The following is a 24,785-nucleotide window of genomic DNA, read 5'->3' as shown; positions in this document are numbered from 1 at the left end:
CTGCACGATTATGTGTGCGCGCGTGTGTTTTTGGATTGTCATAATTGTCACGCGGAGAGAGGAGCAAAAATTTCATCCCCGATTTCATCACACAAATTTGACGGAGACACTCGAATCCTCGAAAGGATGACGAGACAATCCCGACGCGTCCCCATGGAAAGCGCCGCACCCGTAAAAAGAAGGGGTAAAGGAGGGGTGAAGCACACAATAAAAGTAAATAAATTTCCGCCGCTCATAATTCATCGTGGCCGCGAGACGTCGCGACGAAAGGAGAAATTTTCGGCGTTCCGCGGGCCGGACAGGACCGTACTTACAGCGACGTGAATTAGGATAGGACGCAACCCGCGGAAAAGCACAAGCGCTTGCGCTAAAAGCCACGACCGCCCGCGGGGGTTGGAAGTGGGTAAGAGAGCTGGCGTGGGGGCGAGGAGAGGGGTCGCGCGTTGGAAGCTTCTGCGGGAAACGGAGAATCTGCGAGTGTCAGTGCAATTCGCGACGCGATGCCCTTCGCTCCCCCGGTCCGTGCTTAAGGGGTGGATCGAGGGCGCGGAGTGCGAGTGGCGAGAGAGAGTGAGAGGAGATTCGCTCGCTCGCTCGCTCGCTCGCTCACTCGCCCACTCGCCGACTTCTCCCGCGGTGACGTCCGGGGCCGACGGGCCGGACCGACTCTGTGCGCGACAATCTTGCGAGGGAATCAGAGAGCCTCGAATTCGCGTCGAGCCCTGACTCCGAGGGCACGCGCGTCGTCATCGTCGTCGTCGTCGTCGTCGCCGCCGTCGTCCACGAGGAAGCGAGTGTTGTTGGGCGTGAGTGACAATCTCGTGGATAGGATCGAGCGCGCGTTGTCTCGGCTCCCTCGTGTTGTCGGCCGGTAGCCCTCGCGCTTCGCAAGGAGGACGCAGAGCGACAGCGGGGTTATCAATTATTCGCGATAATCGTGCGGATCGGCGCGATCCGCGCGGGTATGTACGCGGCCTCTCTCTCTCTCTCTCTCATCGATACGCCCCGGAGGGTTCCCACCGCGAGATTGAAAATTATGCAAACATCATTTCCGGCGCCGTGCTCGGTCGCGAACCGCGCCGTGTAGGAACGCCGGCGTGGCGTCCGGAGCGTCCGCGCGCGAGTCTCTCTCTCTCTCTCTATTTTTTTCTCGATCCCTTTCTCTCTCTCTCGTTCGCCATTATCGGAAAACAGCGGCGAGGTGCTCGAAGTAAATTTAAGATACGAGACGCGTCCCTTCGCCTTCCTGTCGCACCCGCTAACCCTTCACACCGCGCAGCCCCTTGTCCTCTCCTCGCCGTGTCTCGCTTGTCCCGTTCGTTTCCCGTCCGGTAACTTCCCTCGCGCAACTTGCCGCTTAAATTGCGTTAGAAACTCGATTTGCGACGTGCGATAATAATGATTGAAAAGTTTGGCGGCAATTATCGATTAAATTTGAAGCGCGGCGATTCCTCTTTTTCTCCTTTTCTCTCTCTCTCTCTCTGTCGAGAACTTTTTCTCGGCCGATCTTTATCACGCGTCCTTCCTCTTGCTCGACTTCTCAACCAGTTCTCAACCGGAGAACGTCCTCGTGAAAACTCGTGCCGCAGTTGATCGCGAAACGAGACAATTCCGACGTCGGCGGTGATCGTCGCGAAAGTGTCGCTCTAAATAACTTGCGGCTGCGTTCCGAATCGTTGGTACAATAACGCGCCCATCGCTCTTTCGCGATGCGCGTCGAAGTTTCGTTGGAGGTTCTGCCTTCGCAGCGCGTTACTTCGCAGCCGAAGTTCCGACGGGAATTACCAGCCAAATTGCGTTCCCGGGGCTCGATTCCGCGGGGACGATAATAATGATCGGAAGCTCTTACGGCAATTATAAACGCGGAAACTTAGCGTGGGTGAAAGTTCGCCGGCAGTTCGCGTCCCGCCACCGGCATTCCGATCTTAGTAACGTTGCAGCGCGTGAACGGGGAGGGACAATTAGATATGTTCGCGTACCCCGCCTCGGGATCACCGTTTGTTCACGAATCGATCCTTAATCGAGTGTCGGAGTGGTCGGCCGGCGTGCGCAGCATAAGGAACGAGAAAATCTCATGAGGGATCTCCGCTTTCATCAGGGCGCGCTCACACAGTCGCGTTGAAAAAGGCGCGCTGGCTTGCCGGAAGAATCCATCGCAGTTTTCTCTCTTCCTCCCTCTTTCTCTCTCCGCGAGGAAATTCGCGCAAACTAATTTCGCGATGGTAAACACCGTAACGAGAAATTAATGTTAAATAAAGGGCGAAGAATCCAATCGGGGCAGTCTAATGAGGGGATTGTAAAACCGATATTTCACGAGCGACTGCGACACATGTGTGACGCGCAGTTAATCCCGATATAATTATGCGAGGCCGCGCGATTGAGCGAGAGAACGTGCTGCTCGCGATCGAAAGCGAGCTTTATGGTGAGCGATTTTGAGAGAAGCAAAGGATCATCGCGACGAAAGCGCACAATGGATCGTGACGGACAGATATTAATCGATAAAATATTAACGCAGAACCCAGTGCAAACGTATATATATGCGTGTGTATACACATATAATGAGTACGTGATTAATTAATCTACGAGGCGAGCGAAGGGGACCAAGGCAGACTCCTCAGACCGGGCGCGGGCGATTGGACCGGGATTTCACGGTGAGTACACTCGCATAGCCATAAGATGTACCCTGCGTTTTACACGCCGCACATATGTGGAGATCGATTAGGTTACGCATTACGTAACGTCTGCGTTCGATTTAATCGCGAGCCACTTTCTCGTCCCATCCAACAGCGCTGAGATCTTCATCCGTCCTATCCGAGTCGAAATTTCGGTCCTGTGTTCAATCTTGAATTCTGCAATGCAGTAGGAACTAAGTTGGCAAAGTAAATTTAATTCTAGTAACACAATTTATTCCTACTTTGACTCGGATGATGTTCGAAATTTTCACTTTCTTCAGCGTCGAAATAGGCTTTAGAACATCAAAATAGGGGTTGAATGGAATAATGAGACTGAAAGAATGGATGGAAATCTCAAAGTAGGTTAAGTAGAATCAAAAGAGGTCGATGTAGACTTCAGAACAGGTATTGAATGTAATAATAAAGCTGAAAATAGGATAAAAATTTCGACTCGAGTACGCCGATGTTATCATCTAGTGCAGTGGTCGGAATTGCTTGTACAATCGAAGAGATTTTCGAGAGTTACGCCTACTCAGTTTCCCTTGCTCGCCTGCAGTGCAATTCTGTAACTCGTTTATTGTCGTTAACGACAATATCAGTACTGTATGTCGCTGCTATATCCTTTCTAGCATATAATATACCTGCGCAACGTTAACGACAACTTGTTAACAACAGTTAACGCGTTACAGAATCGCACTGTTGGCGGATCGCAGTCTCGTTGATAGATAGATCCGTGAAGCGCTTCCTAGTAACTGAAAAATTCTCATTGTAACATTACAGGAGAAAACACTAAGGATATCACTTGCCTAAATATAGTTGCCATAACGAAATGTTAGTTTTCGCCCATGCATACAAGACTGTTGTAGTAATCATAGTATTCTGAAAGTAATACCTTCTTTACCGCCTATCTATATGTTTGAGCAATACTCTGAGTACTGTATGATGCAATCAAGCTCTACGGATCTCTCAACCATAGTATTCGTTCTGCGGACCACAACAGTGAGACAGTAATATTCCTTTGATTGAGGCAACTATATATATATAAGAAGTCTATATAAGAACTATAGCTATGAGAACTCTATGAGCATGTAATGTATTTTAATGCCATATCTATTTCATTTGAAATGATAAATTTTCTCTCTAATCATAGAATATATATAGTAACCATAATAGTTTTCTCCGTGAATGCTTTACAAGTCTTCTTATATCACTGTGGCTGAGCTCTGTCAGTCGAACGGCGACTGTCGGGCGAGCTGGAGAGGCAAGGGGAAGTAAATAGGTGTAAAGGCCTATCCAAACAAACTTACATAGTTGCATAGTGCGTATACACAATGGAACAGTCATGTGTGATGTACATTGAGAAAAAAATTTACTAAATTTCAAGAAACGTTTGTTTGGATAGTACTATGAAGATATTTGTTAAATTAAATAATTATTTTCTAAAATTAAATAAAGAAGTTTTAAATATAAATTTGTTTCTTTAATTTTAGAAAATAACTACTTAATTTAAACAAATATCTTCACAGTACTATCCAGAAAAACGTTTTTGAAACTTAGTAAATTTTGTTCTCAGTGTATAAAAGATATCCTTCAGCTGCATGCATCACAATCGGTTGATTTCCTTATGCATGTGTGCAATATGGGATTATGCGAATTGATGAGCCTTCACCCTCGAAAATCCGCCTCGATTGTACAAGTAATTCGGTGGCAACTAACGCCACCTCTTTTTCTCTCTCGTTTAGACCTTTTTCGCTGATCTTTCTTCGCTACAAGCCGCTCGCTCCACCACGAACGCAATGGTCATAACTAATTTAGACCTATATCGTACATTCCCGGTAACGTATTTGCCAATTAACGAGAGTAGCAGTTGGCCGCGGGCGGCGCCTTAATTTTCTCCCCTCGTCTTAATTCTCCGCGGTAATTCGCGGTCATATTTCACGCCGTTGGACCGCCACCGTAATGACGGTAAATTATGCGTAACATCGCATGTAGCGCCTGAATGCCCTTCTCAGCCGACTCGGCGAAGACGCGCGATTCCGCGCGACGTTCGCGTTGCATCCGCGTTATCCGGGGACGTATTCTCGCGTGGGCAAATAATTAAATCGCGTCTCGAACGTTAATTTCATACGCCCACGAGGCTATTGCTTCCGCGCCGATTCGCCGATTCGCCGTGCGCGTTATTTGTCGTGCAATTAATTCGTCACGACGAAACGCGCTGATTGCTCGTCGTAGGATATTGTGTCGCTGGTGCGCGCGAGTGGTTGAAAAAGATAACGGCCCGTTTCCACAGTCTCGTTAATAACCCCGCCTCATTGATCGGATTAAACTGATAACTTCTCGTTATATACGCAATTTGTTAACTCGACCGATGCTAAGCCCAAACGTTCATTACGGCCGCTAATCATGCTCTGGAGTTCAATACGATCATTTTGTTTTCACATCGCAGAACTGATCTCCAGCGCGATACGCGCAGACTGGGTGACGCTTTGGCGCGAGCGCTCTTCATACTGAGAAATAGGAACGGGGTATATTTGTTCTAGCGGAAAATACTCGACGCGTATTGCCAATTTTTGAACACGCGTCGAGAACGATGGAGAAATCAGGTGTGCATAGAAAAGTGTCGTTCTAACGTTCTGAAAAAGTGATCACTCGGCTCATCTTCCTTCTTTGAAGTGACTGTTATTCTCAGCACTAAGAATATTTTTCTGTATAGCAGTCTACAAATACACAAATTTCACCAATTTTGGAAAATTTTCATTATTGTGTACTCAAAAAAATAATCTTCTTTTTACAAAAATAACAAAAGATTATGGAAATATTATAAAGCTTTGTCGGAGAGAAAGATAGCTCGACTCTATGCAGCAAGAAAACTGAATTTTTGTCTCAATTTAATATTCTTGCGTTAATAAAATATTGATGGAAAAAGAATTTGGCAGCGCGGCAGCAAGAATCTCTCTGTGTGCGATTGCTGAGCGAGTTGTCTTGTTAACATATGAATAACTATGAAAGCATAGCTGCCAGTAGGCATATATATTCAGATGTAAAGCCGACGTAGTAGCAACAGTAGCAAAGGTTCTGATTACAGCAGCAAATGTTTAGTTATAGTAATAAACACACTTTCAGCAAACTATCATTAGCTGCGAGAGTGGAATCCCGCATGATTGAAATGCTAAACTTAGCAGAATTCAAAATTAACTCTGAATCAAGTTGATGCTTATGATAAACTCTCTCATGATAAATCTGCAGATATATAAACTTGGGAAAGATATTTGAAATGAGTAACACTTGAATGCAGTGTGTATTTTTCTGAGTGTGGAATTTAAACCAGATTCAATCATCGGTCCGATTCAATCAACCTGCCGTTGTTGTTTCTTTTCCCTCCTCTCTTGCGAACAATGAGCATCGGAGAAATCTTTTGACGTACTCGTCGCGCAAGAAAAAAAGAAACGCCCCCGGGCGACGTAATTAATAGCATTTTTGCGAAACGTGAAATACTTGTCAGCGTGTTGCGTTGCGTTGCGTTGCGTTGCGTCGCGTTGCGTCGCGTTCAGCGATGGACAGCTTAACCGATCAAGAAAATTAGAAATTGTTTTGTCGCGATGCCGATGTGTCTTGTCGTATTTTTGTTGGGAAATCGTTAGCGTCCGAAGTGAAATACAGCGAAATGCACTAGCCTCGAAAAAGTGGCTTGCAAGCACCGCGTCAGCATTCCATTCCGCGTTTCGCCGCGGTCCTCCGCTCAATAAACGATACCGCCGTCTCGTCGAGATTCCTAGGAACGCGTAAAATCGCGGACGCCAAGGAGGGGAGGGATCTACACGTCATCCGCTCCATTATCTCCTCCGCGCGAAAAATAAATTCGGCGTTCGCGCGAAATGTAATAATTTTGTGAGATATTACTCGACGAATAAATACGCGGCTCGCGTTCTTTTCTGCTGGTAAAACGCGATGTAAACGTGAGAAAGAAACAGAGAAAGAGAGAGAGAGAGAAGCGTTTATTTACACCCCCTGGGGTTAACAGCCCTCTAGAGTTACAGCTATTTCGCATAGAATGTTAGATAACACATCACGCAATGAGAGTGAGAAAAGTAACTGTGAGTAGTGCTAATTGCTACAAGATACTGTAAATTGCGCGAGCGGTAAGAATATACTGTTGTTGCAAAATGAGAGTGACAGTAAGTTATTCAAAAGCTTAACCAACAATGTGTTCTTTCCTTCCTGTTCCTTTCTCTTTACCTCGTTCTAACTCTAACCTTAAGGCTCTTGGGTACTCGCATCGTTCATCTCTTTAATGATGTCAGAAACGAGGAAACGCATGTAAAAATTCTTTCGAAATACGTCGAAATGAAAAGATACAATGACACAATCAATTAAGCACGCTTCTAAAATATTCCAAATACTTTCATTTTGTTCTAATAATCACTAAATAATCATAAAATTAATGACAGAATAATGAGGAAATTAGGTTAAAAAAGAAGATTACATGTCATGTTAATTATATAGTTATTCGTCAGGAATCTTAAGCCAGAAAAAAACAGAGAACAAAAAACAAAGAGCAAAGAGTACATTAAACTTAAGATTGTGTACACACATACATGTATTTAGTTATCGATACAAAGAGAGAATACAAGAGAAGGAGGGAGAGATTCTTTCAATTGATTTCAATCCGAAATGATTCTTTCGGGGAATACGAAGTCGATTTCTGAGATTGGTTTTCGGCGCATAAACTACGTAGACATAAATTAACTCTTTTGTTCTCGGTAGATCCCATTACTAATCCCAATAGTCGCTCCAAACAACGGTTTAAATGTACCTGCGAGCGCGTGACACTCGGAACACAGCCACGACGATGTTCCCGTCGTCGAATCGAAAGGTGGCGGACGTGTAAATTGCGCGTCTTTCGGATATGTCGCAGCATTCGAAACACGCGGAAACACCGGCTGCACGTATTTTTGCAATAGAAGTTACTGACATTACTAGGTTTAAGTCGGCATGCATTTTATTTGAAAAGAAAGGGAGAGACAACGAGACACGCTGGAGGAAGAATATCTGGTACTCGTGACTGTAATCACATAGAGAAGTAATTGCTATAAGTTATGGTCACAAGTAAATCTTTTTTTTAGTAAATCAAATCCCACTGTAATGCTAGTGATAATATTATATGCGTGTTACTGCTACCATTAGAATAACCAAAAAATGTTCGAGGCCGCGAAAATAACTGTAATTTCAGTTAAACCAACCGTTTTTTTTTTTCTTTCAGTGCAGTCAGCGTACGACAAATTGTGAATGTTACGGACTAATTAATTAAGTATTGCTAATTAGGCTTCTCGTGTGACATAAAGCGCATTATTGAAAATTATTTTCCGCCAGACTTACCGCTCAAGTGTCGTTAAAAAAAAATAGGAGAGGGGAGGAAAAAAGAAATGTCGACGACAGCCGTTTAATACCATTATGAATTATGCATCGTGACGGCGCATCGAGAACAAACTTCTCCGGTTTTCCATTTATATTAAGCGTCACGCAAACTCGTCAGCGTCAAGTGCCGAAAGTCGACGCGATTCGCGTGAGCTTGCAATTAACGAACTTACTAGGCGGCCGCCAGATCGCGGCAGTCATCGATGGATCATAACGAACTAATTTGCCCGCGCTATGCGCTTGTTTTAACGCACGTCGCTTCGCAAAGTCAATGTGTACCCGTTCATGAGCGGAAGTTACTTCATCGCCGTTTGCGGGGTCCCGAGCTCTCCCTTTCTCTTACTCTCTTTCTCTCTCCCCCATCTCCCTCTCTCTTTTTCGAAAAATGCGAGTCGCGACTTTGCCTGGAAGTGTCGCGTGCGGTTCTTCTTTCACACGGACCTCCCCCGGAAGGGTCGGTTTGTTGTCATCAGCGACCGTTGGCGAAATTTTTGCGGTGCCGCGAATTCTGCGTCGTCCAGCAGCCGACCAAGATGCAGCGATAGTCCGCGTTACCGCGCGATTTCAACAGCAAATTACGGCTCCTTCTGCGATAATACGTCACTGGCGCGCGATCACGCATTCTTGCCGATACATCGGCCATAAAGCCGGCCTCGCAAAGCTTGTCAATGGATCAGCTCCCTTTCGGAGAGGCTGCTTTGCGAATGTCAGTGCGATTGCGTGATCTAAACCGTTCCGGTAATGGAACCTGTGACACGCTAGGTTTCCCCGTGATACAGGAACTGTAATGAGCCGGCTCCACGCCGGAATGTCAAAGGTCCTCTCTATCGCTCTCTCGCCGAGCTGCCTCGCAACGGTAGACCGTTCAACTTTGATAGCTCATTCCTTGACGCGTATACGCGGGTTACGGCGGCGACGGCGGCGGCGGTTCATACAATTGCACGCCATCAAGGTCTGGCCGGAAATAAATTGCAAATATCGTCAGGCCGACCAAGCTGGCGACATCGTGGAACCGACACGTTAGTTAATCACTCGCCGGTGCATGTTCAGTTGCGCTGTCTCGGAATTCAGGTCGCCGAGGCCGTAATGAAGCTTTACGGGCTAATAGCGAAAGGGACTGATACGCCAGCGAGCGCGCACCAATCGATAACGCCGTCTTTAATCGTCTATGACCGCGCTTAAGTTCGGCCCCGTCAACGGCGAAATCAATCCGACCGAAATCACCTCATTATAGGGGAAAACGTCCAGTAGTCGATGCTTTTTCAGCACTCTCGCGCGGATATTATTAGATATTAAAGTGCATGAACATTTAAGAGGAAACAAGTTAACGAATAATAATTGCTAAATAAAATTAATTGCTAAATAAAATTAATTGCTAAATAAAATTAATTGCTAAGTAAAATAGTTGCTAGTTAATAAATTCCCATTCTCCTTAGTGGATTTGGTAAAATCCGAGCAAGAGTGTCGTAACGAGTGCTGGCTGTTTTCCTTTATGTTGTATCGTTTAAAAAGTGTGAGGCTTAATACAGAGTTAGCGCGCGAATTTGGTCAAATTTCTATTACCGTATTTCAGAGCCTTCCTTTTTACTAGGTTGAATTGTAGGTAAAGCAATTAGTTTATAGTTTATTTAGCAAAGCGCCAAAGGGAACGATGTGTTTGATCACACCGGCAAACTGAACAGTTTCATTGCTTCTCGCGCCTTTTGGCCGCGATCTGGAGGACTTCATCCCTCGATTTTACGTTTTCTCGATCAACATCCGACGTCGAAGTCGCAGATAATTGCGGCGAAATCGATGTTACGCGGGGAAAAACGACGACGCACGAAGAGCATTTCGCTGTAATTTTGTAACGCGCTGTAAATATTTACTGACAGAGTTAGACTTCGTTCTATTGTAAACCCCCGGGCTTAATACACCACTGCCAGATACGAGCTCATAGCTGAAGGCTGTTGACGCGTTGATGCATTTCGAAATAATGCTGCGCGCATATCGTATCGCCCGGCGCAGATTCAACCGCTACAATCCGCAAATATCGTCCGCGCACACGTTGCTGCCGCTAAACAGCCGACTGCGCGCTTCATATATTTTAGTGATGTAGTCTAACGAGATGTGATCATTATTCGGCTGATTAATTATACCGTGTATCGATCAAAACTTCAAGTCAGGTTCCTGTGCTCTTTGGTAATACGCATTTGAAAATATTACTTGATATTCTGTGCGGAGACAATTTTATAGTAAAAATTACTGTGGAATTTTGTAATCAAGAAGTAGGCCAGAAAAAAATTTAGTTAGATTAATTAAATGTCTGATGAAAGATGAACGAACTCGAAATTCCGACTGAAGTTATATTAGAATTATGTTCATATTAATAAGACTTTTGGTTAACCAGAAATCTAATATCTTAACCAAAATCTTGTTAATTTGAACGGAATCCTAATAACTTCAGTTGTAATTTCTAATTCGTTCATTTTTCACCAAATATTTTATTAATCCAACCAAATTATTTTAAATAATTTATTTATTCTTTTACTGCATATACCTTAAAAACTGAATGTGCTTTTAAAAGTTTATTAAATTTCTAACAAAATTTGCTCTATTTCTTATCAAGATAAACTTTACTATTCACATTTACTATTCAGTTTCTATTCCTGCACTACTACATTATGAAAAAAATATTTAGGAAATAAAAATATTTATTCATGATGATTGCTAATGACACACACACACACACACACACACACACACATATATATATATATATATATATATATATTTACTTGTATCAATATAAAACATTTTTCAAACAAAAATATACATATAAATATACGTTTTTTTTAAATGTCAGCTTTTTATGAAAGCAATTATGTATTTTACTTAAACAAAAGAATTTAAGTAAATATGTTATCTGTTAAATAAATCTTCTTTTTAGATACTTTTTGTCTCAGTGAAAAATATAGTAAAATTGGAAAGAATTTATATAAAAAAAAGAATATAATATTCGTTATGGCGGTAATGGCGAATTCACGAATACACGATAATTGACTTTCGTAAAACATTGCTGGGTCTGCGGGTCCCATCATTCGATCTAACGAACGGAAAACACAATGTCGAATTCTCAGTAAAAAATTACAAAGCATCGTCATTTAGATTTGTTTGTCATAAATTTATCCCATTACTTCGTCACTGACACGCAACGGCGTCGTTAAAAAGTTCCCCGCCGTCGATGATACGTATTGCGAATGCATAGCCGCGTGTATTTCGCAGCGAGCAACCTGTGGTGTCTGTGTGTTTATGTGTGTAAACCACGGATGTTCAACGTTGAGACGACATCCACTTGGTGATGTCGATAAGTGTGTGTCGCGTGCTCGAGAGAGAATCTTGCACCGATAAGTTGCGTTTCGCACGCGCGACAGTGCAAAGCGCTCGGCGATTCCTCAAATTCGATGGGCGACGAAGTTCCCAACGAACAAAGTTGGTTGGCGTCGCGCCACAAAGCGGTCTGCTCAAACGATCGAGATTCCGCGATGCGTACGCGATCGAGTTGTACGCCGTGTGTCGTGATCGTACAGTCGGGTGATTAAGACTAGAACCAGCGACGATTGACAGCGACCCATCAAAGTTATCAAGATGACTAATTTAAAAAAAATATATACAATGCTTCATCATTATTATTTATCAGTAGGAAAAAAGAAGTAATACAGAAATTATCACACTTGTTTAACCGCGATTATACAAGGGAGAAAATTACACGAAATTATAAGAAAATGTAAGCAAAATTTGTTATATATTTAAAAAAAGAAGGTGGGGTGTTCAGATTTAATAGCCTAAATTTTCCACAGAGTTTTAGACGGTAACTGTGCAAAATCTGGTTCAGATCGGTCATAGGATTTAGGAATTTATATAGAACAGACAGACAGACAAACATTCTATTTTATATAGACTTTTATATTATTATAATTTTACATTATCATTTATTTTATATATTTCTATTACATTATCATTATTTTATGTATTATTATCTCCTGGAAATGATCATTAATTTTACATTTTCGTATATCATAATCATTCAGTTATCATCATTGAAAAACAAAATCTCTCCTATTGGATACGCGCTGCGAAATCCATCCTGCCAACGTGTTGCAACTTTAATCGTCTTTAATCACCTGACCGTACATATATCGCGTTACGTTCGCGCGCCTGCCAATGAGACAACACGTCGACCTGCTTATCGCGATTAATCAGTTATTAATTGCAACGTGGGCGCAACGCTGCGCCACGAAATCCCCGATGCCGGGGGCTACGAATTACAAACGCGGCGCGACGCAAGACTCGAAGGCTTGCGGAGTCGGCCATAAACGCATTAAGGCTTGTACCGGGCACTTTGTGAATATCAATGCGACCAGGGGACGTACACGGAACCCGAGGAGGGACTCTTGCAATAGTACGGCCAACTACATAACCGCTTATTGCCCGCCAGTTCGTGTCGGTGACGCTGCAACGAGACAGCGCGGTCCTTTGTGATTGACGCCCGGCGCGGTTTAATACTCGGCGCGTCCACGTCAATTAAAGTTTAGCGGCGTTGCGCGCTGGCCGGCCGATAACGCTGTGAGCGCGCGCGAGCGATACGTCCGAAAACGGTCGAGATAAAAGCTCCGCTTGAAAAAATGTATGGCCCGAAATTCCGCGCGAGCGCGGCCAAATATCGTGCGAATGGGTAGAGTGAGCGCGTGTGGTCGGCGTAAGGGTTTCTCGCCCCGGCGCATGGGGCTATATTTTTATCGTTATGACACGTCGCGTCGAATGGATGGAAATCGCAGCTAAATCAACAGCGCCCAACGCTTTTTTCCTCTCGTTTTTTACTCGCGCTGTGTCACCAGGCCTGAACAAGATGTTTCACGAATGCGAAATGCCGGGGTAGTCCTCTTTCCTTTTTCCGCGCGAGCTTCCTTCGCCGCTCCCTCCCTTGATTCCGGAACGAGCTACACCCCGCAACGCAGCGCGATTAACCCTGCGCTGCAATCGTTTTTTTTTTTTTTAGGACATGCCGTGCAATCTGAGTCTGCCAGGCAGTTTTGAGCTATACCATAACTTGATTAAAAATCAATATTTTTGGACACATTTTTCTTCCAGAAATATGGAAAATTTTCAGTTTTAAGATAGCAGCGATAAAATCCAAATCTGCGGACAGATTCACGCTATTTTGGAACGTAAAAGTTGATGCACTGATAGAAGAAATATCGGAAATAACAAAATATTTACTCGCTGAGTACTAACAATATATTTACTTAGAGACCTAAATTCTTCTATTTAAATAGACTAAATATAAATAATAAAATAAATTGCCTTTGCTAAGGTTTCAAAAAAATATACATTTTTCTTACTTCAAAAAAATATCTTATTTAGTGTTTTTTATTAGTAGAAGAAATCGGGGTAACAAAACCAGTTATTTCTAATATTTTCTAATATGTTACAAGATTAAGCAAGCAAGTTTTTAAACATGTCGAAGATGACTTTGAAACTCCTGCTTGCTTGATTCTGAAATCAGTTACCCCTGGTCTATATTCGGTGATTTAAGACTTAAGCCTTAAAAATTGACCAATCACAGTTGACTATTATAAGAATGATCCAATAGAATTAGTCAGTTTTTAAAGCTTAAGTCTTAAATCATTGAATGTAGACCAGGGGTTAGAGAATAGTAAAAATAAAAATAACCGATTTTGTCAATTTATCCCGGTGGCCAAATAGCCTCAATCTCATAGCTACTCAATAACTATTTTTTATTTCTTATATTTTTTTCTCTCTTTCTCCCACACACACTCACTCAGTATAAATAATAAAATATTTGTTCAGGTTTAATACGCGCAGAGTTAATCAACGAGAGCATATCTTGACAATTAGTGTGAAATTAACCCTCTATTTCAAGTAATAAATTCTTCATATTAACGTCGCGGATTAATGAAAACGCGACGACGTTCTGATGAGCGTGATTAAAAGTTATTCGCCACAGACTCGGTTGAACTGATTTTATCTCGCATCGTAAAACGCAATCCGCAGTGCTTCGTGACAAGTTGCGTAATGCGATATAGCGAATTGAATTTTTCAATAAACCGTAGGATGGACTTGCGCGATTAATCACGCTTACCGAATTTCCGTTGATCCGCAGTTAGAAGCGCATTATAGCGTCCGTGGCGCAGCGTCGCGGCGTACTTCAAGTTTGTTATCAAATTTCCGTTATCTATGACGCTTCCGCGAATATTAATGACGTCGCGCGCCGCCGAAGATAATGCAAATTTATTCAGCGTTGTCTCGGTTACCACTGCGACGCGCAAAGGACGAAAGCTTTTTGTCTTCGACGACCTGGCTTTGTGGGTGAAGTGAACTTTCGTATTCTGGAGCATAACATAGCGAACGCCAAATATTCTGATCATGAAATTAACACGAGGTTATACGTGACGCTCACATAACAAAAATTGAATTCAGAATTAAAAAGGTACACATGCGCGGAGAGAAAAAAATATATTAAAGTGTTAATATTTATTCGGTGTATTAATAATTCGGGTATTAATAATATATATTTACTTAAATCCCAAATATTTAAATTTAACTACTTTTGTTTAAATAGATTAAACAAATTGTCTTCATGAAAAGCTAAGTTTCAAGCTTGCATTTCGAAACGTCTTGTTTCAGGTAAATTTGATTGAAAATCTATAGTTTATATTATATATACTATAAATTTTTAATAAAATTTTCCTGAAAAAGGCTGAAAAAGACGTTTTGCAGGCTAAGAGAATGTATATTTTCTTACTTGGAAAATGTCTTATATTAATATAAGTAAATGTGTCATTAGTACCTACCGTGAGTATATTTTTTAGATATTTTTCCTCCTAGTGTATCAACGCATTCGCATACGTTCAGGCCCCCCAAGGCCGTATTCCGAATGAATGTCATGCACATAAATATGCTTTCCTGATTTTCAAGTTAAAATAACGTTATGCTTGATACTTGTATAAAAAAAAACAGAACATGAAATTAAAGGGGCATACTTGATGCTCATATTGTGTTCGAGTCCCAGAATCCATATTCGCGAGCAATCACAGCGGCAACATTGTTCCGTTCGACAGTTTGATTCGCTTTAAATATACCAGAATGCTGCCGTGAATGCTGCGAAATACGCGAGATCAAAAGTCACCGGGTAATGCCTCAAAAATGTCAACGTGTCGAGTTGTCACGTTGCGGAAACTCATTCAAAAATGGCGAAAGGGTCGGAATGGAAGGCCGTCCGACAATATGGCTTTGGCATAAGAGGAGGTATATGAATTGGTACGCGAATAGGACAATTCAGCAGAGTCTGGTTGCAACGGGTTAATCTAATTTAGCCGCCGCGGGATTTGCGCGAACTATACCTATGTTTCGCGATACAATGAGGCAGCGCAGCCGGTTTAAAGCCGCACTCACGATGAGCTTGTCTTTCTCGATCAAAAGCGAGACTGCTAATTGCAGTCGCATTGAGGGATGTAATGCATGGAAATAAATTAAAACCCGATTTCATGTGCGAATGACGAGTGATCATTATCACTCTAAGAGGCAGAGAAGAGACTAACAGCCAGAGAGAGAAAGAGAGAGAGAGAGGGGAGAAATAAAATAAGCCGCAGTATATAAACGTCACTTCGAAAATAATAAATTAACGTTAATATCCCTTAACTGAATCGAGTCTTCATTTATTCAAGCGATTGAAATAAGCAGTATATCACACTTCTCATTATCTCTTCCTTTTTCGACCTGAGCCTGACTTTTCAGATAGATTTTCGCGATTATCACCATGTGACATGATAAAACCTTTACAATGTTTTTAAAAATTATACTCATGAAATGGATATATCGTGCGAATCGAGTTAATTTACGTCATACATTCTAGTAATCCTTTGTTACATTACTTGCAGCAAAAAATTTACTCAAAGCTGCATCCACATCATATTCCATCCGATATATTATTTTGAGCAAATTAATTGTGAGAATTTTTTTCGAACACTGAGAAAAAAATATCTAAAAAATAAAAAAATATTTATTTGGTAGATACCAATAACCTATTCAATTTAAATTCTTTTTTTTGTTTTAATAGAATATACAGTTGTTTTTATGAAAAATAACAGTTTTAGAAAAATATATATTTTCTCATATGGAAGGAATTTTTTTAATGTAAGCGTATGTATATCAATAAAAATAAATAAATATGTTAATAGTATTCATCGAATAGATATATTTTTCTTTTTTTTAATACTCTTTTTCTTAGATTAAAGGTTATTTTTTCTCTTAGATATTTCTTTCCTAATTTCTATTTTGTCGTGAGTGACAAATATAAGTGTCATATAAACCACTCATACGAGACGCAATATTAATAAATTGACTAGTACAAAGTTGCTGCCCCAAATTTACGTGCACCTGTCTATCTGAGTTGTGAATTCTCTTCCGTCCCAATTATGCGCCCCACATATCCTGCTTTCATGTGTTCCAACAGTCGACATTCCTTTCCCTAGTTTCCTTAGTCAAATGATAACGAGTACGTCTTCTAAGGCAAGATCTGATACAAGGTGTCAGATTAGGTCGAGTATTAGGTCGAACAGATTATATCGATTGCTAATTTAAATTTTTAAACGTGGCTTAAGCTCATGTCACACTAACGATTGGCGATTGCGTCTACAATGGCGCGTTTGCGTCCACGACAGTCTCTTGACTAATTAAAAAGGATTTCTGTTGGAACATGCGAAAGCTGAGATAAATAGGGCGCATAATAGAGAGGGAGTTTCACATCGCTGACAGACATTTTTGTTTCTAAACGAGAAGAAATAATTCTCCGCTCAGTCAGGAGGAATAAATCCCGCGTTCCGCGACGCGTTTGATATCAAAGATCGCGGGTCTCACCGCGGCGGACGCGTCATAATCAAGATTTTTAAATGCGCGCTACGTGAGCCACAGCGGAACACGTACACGTCTCTTAACTGTTATACAATGCTGCTGCGGTTTGCAGTTCCGCAAGCGACGTAGAGCTCACCTCGGCAGCCGGTCGTGTCAAGCGAGGAGAGTCGGCTCGAGTAAACGGCTCTGAACTGAATTATTTCACGACCTTCCGTCCAACTTTTTCCACTTCTGTCGACACAAATGGTGATTACGTAGGGAATTCTCTCGATGCGTAACGGCGAGAGAAATAGAGAGAGAGAGAGAGAGAGAAAGAGAAAAGAAAACTATCCGCGAGCTTTTCGCTGAGCCGCGAGAGCGCGTGGAATGGCAGAATTAAGCCGGCAAACGAATCCCGTCCACTTTCGTGCAACACTTTATCACTATTTAGGCGCGTGACCATTTGCTCTTGCGCGAATACAACCATTTTTTTATTTCTTCTTTTATACACGCGGGTTGTTGAACTTCATGGGAACGTGCGTGAACGTTCGCTCGTGCGACCTTAATCACGGATCGCTGGCGTCTCCGGATGAAAACATGAGAGAGAGAAGTGCGCTCTCTCGCGAGGTGCAAGTACTATCGCAGACCGCCAATCGATACCGCGCTCATACGAATTCGGAGATTGACGAATTTTTATACGAGCAACAACGCCGGAATAAACGCGCTCACTCGCGGTTAACGCGAACTCGGCGGAGATACGTGTGCATCTCGAGGGGTGCGCCTCCGCGCGGCACAGCCGATCTCGCACACCGTGCGCTCATGAAAGATTTATGCTTGCGGAAAGTCCGCTAACGCATGCGACGACAATGCGACGATGCGGCGGAGCGATGAGGTCGAGGGAAGCTCGCGTTCGGGAATCAATTCGCGAGATGCATTCGGTGCACCTCAGAACTGGGACAACCAATGTACTTTTGTAACTCGAAGAGGGGACAGTCGCAGATAAGGTCAAATCAAATGTCCAGCTGGCGATTAAGGGAATGGTTCATGAATGGTTTCGGGAGTATTTCTCACACAGAATGAAGTATCTTCGTACGTGAAAATATTTTTGCAGCGCATAATTTGAACTATCATTTCAATGTATATGTGTTAAAATTAATCGTCGTCCAGCTTTAGGATGGATTTTAACATTTTAGTTTGGATGATTTGTACAATTTCGCCAGTCAGGTTCGTCTGAAACCAAAAGACACCAAATACTATTAATCTGCAATATTTAATTTTGGAGATAATGAAAAAATTATACAAATTTTACGGGTTCCTTCTTTCCAAAGATTCGAATGTTTTTTTATATATCTTTGTGAGTAAAAAGTGAATGACACAATTTTTGCATACTGCCTTCCTATGCTTGGCTCTTATAAGTCCTATGTTATTTTAATTTTTAATCTCAGAATCTTTTTCACCATATTTTTCATGGATATGTCAATAAATGTGATCATATCGCGAGAAATGATAACTCAAATTACGCGCGCTCTACAAATATTTTTACCATTTAAAGATATTCCGCTTCGTTACGTTAAAATGCACTCCTGAAATTCAACTTCACTTTGAGCCTTCCAAGGTAAACCAAACCCCTTAAGCGAATCTTTGTTTGTTGGAGAAAATTTCACCTTCACGAAACTTCAATGCTTTGAACTCGTTGCTCCGCTATAACGGCATATTTATTTTAGAACTTAGGACTATGTATATAATTCTCACAGAATTTTCAGTAAAAGCTGTACGTTGATCTTCGTTCTAATGATGTGCAAAATAATTTGTAAAGAACAGAATTCCTTTTTAATATTACTTTTTATCCGGGAACCCGTGCAGAGGATACCACGAGCCGCGCCGTACCGCTCTGGGAAGAATTCAAAGGGTTAATTTCGCAGACACTGTCAAGAGATAGATTATCGAGAAATCGGGCGCAAACTTCTCTGCGTTCACGTAGAGAATAGCGTGAAATTCGCGGAGGGCGCCGAACGGAGCTCGGCGGAGCGTCGCGCGCGTAGCTCGGGAGCGCGTGCAAGTTTGACAGCTCGTTAGAATGCGGAATCGCTCGATTCGCGCTAGATGAACGAAGATGCGAGAGCTTCTATCTAATATCGCTGCGACGCGCGGACTGTTGCACCGCGCCCGCGCTCCGAAACGCGGCGGCACAACTCGCAGGGTCATCCATTTACCATCAAACAGGCCACGCACGGAATAATATACAACGTGCCAGTCTTGCCGCGCGATATCAGGCAATAATTCCTGCCCAGGTATCTGCATAATATACAGTCGGCGGGCGCGAGATTCCCTCCATAGAGCGTTTACATTTCGGATACTCGGCGGCGGCGGGCGCGACCATTTCGCCGGCCGGGCGCGAGATGCGTTCGAGCGATTTCGCGATGTAAATCACTGTCTGCTTCGGCGAAATTTAGATCTTCGTCGAAGGAACGTACGGAGGAGAATCTATTGGAGTTCGCGTCAAGGAAGAGTCATTGGACGGCTGCTGAGGCGAACGGCGAACGTCGATAATTCATGTGACTGACAGCGCGGCTGAAAGTTTTAAATTTCGCGAAATTAAATTAAATTCGACGCGCTCTCGCGTCGGACGTTTACCGATAAATCGCGTAAAATAATATCGGGATTTCAACGCGCGCGCACACTAATGTAGACTTCCGAGCTTGGCTATATTTCCGGTCTGTGAAACGAAGGGAGGAAAGGAGAGACAGAAAGAGAAAGAGAGAGAAACAGAGAGAGAGAGACCAGTGGGAGAGGGTGGTGGTTGATCGATTGTTGCGGTAAAAGGGCGCAAATGAAACCAATGATACGCATCGAATGAATTAATGGCGATGCATTTTCTTAAATAATGCAATGACGCGAGAGGCACACACAGGGATCGAGTAGATGCGGGGTCGCGGCAGGTAATGAATTCCGCGAATGGCATTTGGAAGTCATAAAAGATTTATGATACGCCGCAGTTGTTGCGCGCGCGCGCGCGGTAATTCCGCAGCAGCCGACGCGTCGCCGGCGTGACACATCATGTAAATGAAACATGTCGCGCGTATATACCGGAATAATGCGGGTCGCACGACGCGACTCGATGCAAATCGCGGGCTCATGAGCGCCCGCCTTCGACCGCCAAATCGATCTCTGAATCGTTGACGCGCGCGAGTGACGACGAAACCCTTTATCCGGGCACGTGACGCGAGAATTTGCGTCTTTTTACTGCAGTTTGTTTGTTCGTTCGTTCGTTCGTTCCCGAGATGATCGATTTCGCGCGGTGCGCGATCCTTAATGGATTGTAATTCACGCCACGGAGCGAAACTTTTTTCCGCGCGCGCGAGATAATGCGAAAGTTCTCTGCTTCGAGCCTCTGGGATATTTAGCGGTAAATCTTCCGGATCGCTTGATTTCGTGTCCGTCGCGCGAGTGCATCCGCGCCAACTTTTATCGGCGAACATGGATGTTGCGCGCGTTCTTCATGGGGCTTTAATCGCTCTCGCATCTCGCTCCGATCTGTATCCGATCGATCGTCGGTGATTCCATCTCCGACGAGAGCTCGACGGGGATGTGACTTCCTTCCTCCGTGCGACGACAAATTCCCTCCGCGTTCGCGCCGGACGAAAGTCTGTTCAGCGATTCATAGCCGACACTCGAGAATTGAAATTTCAGCTCAACGTTAACCCTGCAAATTCCTCCGAACTCGAAAGACTTTTCCCCAATAGGAGAAATTTCGAAATGCAATGTTAAGATGGCTATTGCCCTACTTTAATATATCACAAATGGTTATTTACTTCCCTTTCGTGTATATTCAAGCTTCAAGAACTCATTTCAGAATTATTTAACGTTCGACACATCTCGATACTCTTTATCTGCATTTAATCTTCATTTTAAATTTCAATAAAAAGCATTTCATTAAAAAAATTACGTAACTTGTTCATCTGCAGATAGAGAGTATTGTGATAAGGGAATGTTAAATAATTTAATAAAAATTAACAGATAATATAAAAGATTAATACATAATATAAACATAATATTAAGCTCGCTTTTGTCTTACTTTGATGTCACAAACAACGACTTATTGCCCCTTTCTCCTTTTTATTCAAACTTGAAGAACTCATTTCAAAATTATTTAATATTCGATTATCTCAATATTTTAATATTGCTTTTAATATTCATTTTTTATTTCAGTAAGTACTATATTTTAATTATATAACTTGTTCGCTAGAAAGAGAAAGAGAGAGAGAGAGAAAGTATAAGGAATTATTAAATAATTTAAGGAAAATTAACAGATAAATGGATAAATAAAACAACAAACTTTCCTCTTTCATAATCTCATTATTTTTATTGGTGTTAGAAACTTCGATAGGATTTAGAGATTAAACGAGTTGAAAACAAAAAAGTTTCAAGGCTCGTCGCCAACTGCCGCTGCATCCTGCGTCCTGTAATCCGTCCTGAAGCCGGCTCCTGGTCGACATCGTGGTCAAGCGCTCACTGGTGCACGAAACTGGTCACACACGAAAGTACAAGTCGATCGGAAGTACGGGGTTAATTAATGATCGCGCATTAACCAACATGCAATTTTGCGAACGACAGTTTCGATACACGCCACGTGTGCAACCGTCCAGAAAATCTCATCATTTAATCATTTGTCCATCTCAAAAATCCGGAACGTAGAAACGTTGATTGTTGTAATTTTGTAGCCACCGTATGTATCGACTCGAGTCGAAGAATCATCTCTTTCGGAGATTGTTTTGGTTCTCTCGCTCATTGTTTTGGTAGTCGCGTGCGCCACTTACTTGCGCGTGATCGCGTCATTACGTTTCGTGCCGGCGAGGAACGCGAAGCTCGTGTGTCGGAGCGTTGTTTACAAGTTCCATCGAACGGTTGAAGTAAATTCCACGTGCACTCTTAAAATATTGAATCGTTCTCTGGTCGATATCGCGCTACGCTTAACGCGCGTTTCTTTGATTGATTCGTGTCTATACGCGAGTGTCAACGAGTGTCCAGTGAGTGCCACGATGGGCCGGAATGCCAGGATTGGAAGGCCAGGACGAAGGAAGAGGGACACGGGTGGCGATACATCATACGTTTCGAGGTGTGTTAAATCATTGGTTACGCGGGACGTTTCCGATTTTAACGGACGTTCGACGAAATCGCCGAGAATAAGGAGATAACCGAGTCGAAATTTAGGTCGACATTCATAGTCTGTCATCGTTTGATAGATTGGAGCTCCACTAGTCTCCGATTATTTGTCAGTGTCTATCTGTGCGCATTATGTCATCTCATATGGGAACATTGTTGCAAACAGCAGTTCATAATTACAAATCTGCAATTAATGTTTAATGAAGAATTGTAAATAATTCACAGCTATAAATACCGGTCTTAGAGTGTAATGTAAATCTCACAATTGCTGATTTTATACGTCTGATAATGCTCCTTCAGTCGCAAGTTCGTTCGCATCTACCAACGCTTTTTCAGTTTAATTTTGTTCTTTCATACGAAATTCAAATCTAAGTCTGTTCTAAGTCTAAGTATTGATAAACGCAGCATTATTGGGCACATAACTGTTATTTTTAAATTTACAGCTTTTTATACATCAGCTCTTTTTATACATAAGCTCTAAGAACTTCAAATTCCATTAAGACTTTCAACGCCAATGGAAAAAAAAAAAAAAAAAGAGATTATGAAGATAAAAATATAGTGCTCTTTTATACATTTACTATCATTAATATTCATTATTGACCAACCTATATTTATTTCGTAAAAGATCAGTAATATTTCTTTGACCACGATTCTCATCTTTTTAATATTTTTTTGCTCCTTTTATTATGTAATTTATTCTAATCGAAGCATTAGAATCTAAGCTGATATAACTGTTGGCGTACAGCATTGTGGGACAACTGTTGTTTTCGAGCCTTTATAGCGTCTCTCTCCTCGTCTCTCTTAAATCTGCAGCTGAAATTCTCAATGAAGATGATAACGAAGAGAATATGAGAAAGTAAAATGTGTTGTTTCCTTTTTACCTATCAAATACACTATAATAAATCCCTGTTTGATCAACACGAAGAAAACGGCAACTTATATTATCAAAGTATGACATAGCCTGTACAGCATTGTCTCGAGATTCTCTATCAACCTTTCGAGTTCGAAACAGAATTTGCAGGATCGATGCGAAATCAAAATTTCGACTCGGCTGTTATTCACGATTGACGCGGTAGCTTTTAATTAATCTTTAATTAATCGCCTTTGACGCTGATTATGCACGGTCCTCGGGCCGAAAACGGCACGTCTAATCTTGCCAGTATACGAACGTCAGCGAGCCTGCGTGTGTGCGTTTTATCAGTGCCTCTTCGTTAATTCCGCCTTTAATCAGCGGAGAAAACTTAAGTGGCAGCACGACGCTTCCAATCTCTCTCTTTCTCTCTCTTGCGCACGAAGGGAAGCCCTTTGCGACACGCTAGTTGATTTTAATGCGCCATAAGTGTAATCGCGACACGTTTACATAGGAAAGAGAGATCGGCGGGGAATCGTAGAGACGGTACCGGGAGCGCGTCTCGTGGGGGAGGGATAAGACGCGCGCAAAATTGGGCTGATTAGATTTAATAAGCCCGCCGGGGTGTCTCCTGCGAGACGTCGCGTAGTAATTTGCGAGGCCGTGGGGTTTTAGGAGCGTCTAATTCAAGACGCAGATGCGGTTACCGTGTTGCACCCGAATCGAGTTCGCGATACACAAGTAACACTCGACCATAACCGCGTTTCGTTCTAACGACGTTCGTTCGTCGCACGAGTAATTAAGGGCGAATTAAATTGCGTTTCACGTCGCGTCTCTCTCTCTCTCTCTCTCCCCCTCCCTCTCCCTCTTCCTCTCCCTCTTTCTCCCTCTCTCTCTCTCTCTCCCTCTCTCTTCCCCTCTTTCTCTCTATCTCGAAAAACACTTTCCATATTTATTAAACCACCCGCATAAAAATTTCACAAGATTTTCCCAGATACAGCAAAAATTGCGTTTAGAAAGCCCAAATTTCTCCCGAAAAAGTAGTTTTCCCACCATGATACCAAAGAATCTCATTCTTATCCCGTAGAAATATTTATAGTTATAATTACAAAGTTATAATTATTTATAATTTATTTCAAAAGGAGATGGAACCGAATATTTGAGTCAGTTTGAGAATTCAAGTATTTATAATTGTGAAGTATTTATAATTGTGAAGTGTACGTAAATAACTGAAAGCACTTCATGTATTTTATGTAACATAAATATAAAATAGAAATCGAAAAGAGAAAATTTTTGGAAAACATTCCGTAGAGAAAATGGGATCTATTTCAGTCTCTCATCATATTTTTGAAACGTTGTCCTCTTCGAATCTCTTCGAATCTTCGTAGATTTCCCTATCAAAACCCATCATTTCTGTAGAAAATAGGGATCAATTTTAATTAGATCTCGGAAAGATGTCTACGCGAGACATGATTGTTTTGGGGAATCTGGCTGAGTCCTAATTGGATCCTAAGAAATTTTCCACACGAGTCGACGAAATTAAATTCCCCCGAGGATTCATCTCGGCGGATGCAACAATAGCGTCTGGCCGATGAACGTGTATAAAATTGATAAAGAAAATAGATGTATCGAAACGCACCGGGCGTCCTTATTAAAGTTAACTCGACCGAACCGGCCGCTCGCTGATATTATGCTGCCCCAACGTGGAGTAATCTTGGAAAACAGAGGGGCAGGGGGCAGAGAAAGAGAGAGAGAGAGAGAGAGAGAGAGAGAGAGAGAAAGAGAGAGAGAGA

The 24,785-nt window shown here is 42.4% G+C and overlaps 1 protein-coding gene across 3 annotated transcripts in view; it reads left to right on the top strand.

Annotated features, from left to right (window-relative positions):
* Positions 1 to 433: 433 nt before the first annotated feature.
* The window catches only part of LOC116842094, a 422,139-nt gene continuing 397,787 nt past the window's right edge, over positions 434 to 24,785 (top strand). Inside the window, exon 1 of one of the 3 annotated variants that reach the window (XM_032810806.1) lies at positions 434 to 806. The gene's annotated coding sequence lies outside the window, so the exon portion shown is untranslated. Of the gene's footprint in view, positions 2,652 to 24,785 lie in introns of all 3 variants that reach the window. The other 2 variants (XM_032810807.1, XM_032810805.1) reach the window with 2 other exon arrangements.

The sequence above is a fragment of the Odontomachus brunneus genome, unplaced genomic scaffold, assembly GCF_010583005.1.
Source record: "Odontomachus brunneus isolate Ranch 3 - 2012 unplaced genomic scaffold, Obru_v1 Obru_scaffold_021, whole genome shotgun sequence".
In the NCBI taxonomy this organism is placed as follows: domain Eukaryota; kingdom Metazoa; phylum Arthropoda; class Insecta; order Hymenoptera; family Formicidae; genus Odontomachus; species Odontomachus brunneus.
The sequence above is the reverse complement of the archived record's forward strand: the minus strand, read 5'-3'. Positions and strand labels throughout refer to the sequence as shown.